Consider the following 1652-nt stretch of genomic DNA (forward strand, 5'->3'; position numbering starts at 1 on the left):
TCAGGGCCAACCCGAGCGTGGTACAACATCCCAGACAACATCCCAGCACACAAACCCGGGCTGAGAGGGATACAACATCCCAGCAGACAGACCCGGGCTGAGAGAGATACAACACCCCAGCAGACAGATCCGGGCTGAGAGGGATACAACATCCCAGCAGACAGACCTGGGCTGAGAGGGATACAACACCCCAGCAGATATACCTGGGCTGAGAGGGATGCAATACCCCAGCAGATAGACCTGGGCTGAGAGGAATACAACATCCCAGCAGACAGACCCGGGTTGAGAGGAATACAACATCCTAGCAGACAGACCCGGGATGAGAGGGACACAACATCCCAGCAGACAGGCACGGGCTGAGAGCTAGGCTTTCTGAGAAAGCCTAGGCTGAGAGGGATGCGACATCCCACCACACAGACCCGGGCTGAGAGGGATACAACATCTAAGAAGAAAGACACGGGTTGAGAGGGATACAACATCCAGCAGACAGACCTGGGCTGAGAGGGATACAACACCCCAGCAGACAGACCCGGGCTGAGAGGGATACAACACCCCAGCAGACAGACCCGGGCTGAGAGGGATACAACACCCCAGCAGACAGACCCGGGCTGAAAGGGATACGACATCACAGCAGAAAGACCTAGATATTCAGTGAGCAATTTTAGTCTGGGCTGTGAATCGACCAAGTAATTAATACTGAATGTAGCCCAAGGTAAGTAGAGATAATTAATGAACACCTCGTCTTGAAAATTAAAACCCATGTTTTCGTTCCATCCAACTGGAGGTAACTGATATAATATTTTATCTCACGAAATTCTTTTGAATGACGTATCTTGTTAAAGAGTCAGTTTTGGTTGGGTGGTTTTTCTTTTGTACATATACATGTATATATGTATATATAAAATGTATATTTTTTTTAGCACTTGAGTATTCCAAACAATTTCACTCAATTCTTCGGTGCTTGGAGGGTGTTCCGGTGTGGTTTGCTCCTTCTTTCTTATGAAAAAAAATCTGTGCACCCTATATCCTCTTTTTCTTTTATGTGTTTGTCACTCTTTGTAACATTTTTAATATTCGGCACTTACATAATCTACTTGTGTAGCAAGTGTCGTAATACGCTTACTAAAACAAACAAATGACCCAACTGTTTCTTGCTTTGGCCCGCGAGATATACGGAATCACTTCGATCTAACCCAGCCCGCGATTTGGACAAGCTTGCCCTTACCCAGCATGAGATAAGTGAAGGGTGCTGACAAAATGAGTTGCTTCTCGGATTCAAGCCTTATTGAAACAGATACATCACTCTTATTATAGGTGAAGTTTTTACAGTTTAGAAGTATGAAATAATAAAAAGCACGTTATACTTGAAGAATATGGCATCAATAGAAAATTTGACCCTAGAGTCGATTTTTGGCCAATATCTCCATTTGTGGTTTGCGAGAAGTGACTCATTTTGTTAGCAGGTCTCACATATGAATCAGATGGAAGTCAAAACAACGATTACCCTACTCGCCATTGGTGCTTATAATGTATACCACATCACTCTTGTCTCGTTTTTTACCTAAAGAGGAAACATTTTCCTTATCACTTACACAAAACCAGAGTAACAAATAAAGAGAGAGAGAGAGAGAGAGAGAGAGAGAGAGAGAGAG

The sequence above is a fragment of the Aplysia californica genome, unplaced genomic scaffold (genome assembly GCF_000002075.1).
Source record: "Aplysia californica isolate F4 #8 unplaced genomic scaffold, AplCal3.0 scaffold00548, whole genome shotgun sequence".
NCBI classification, from domain to species: Eukaryota; Metazoa; Mollusca; class Gastropoda; order Aplysiida; family Aplysiidae; genus Aplysia; species Aplysia californica.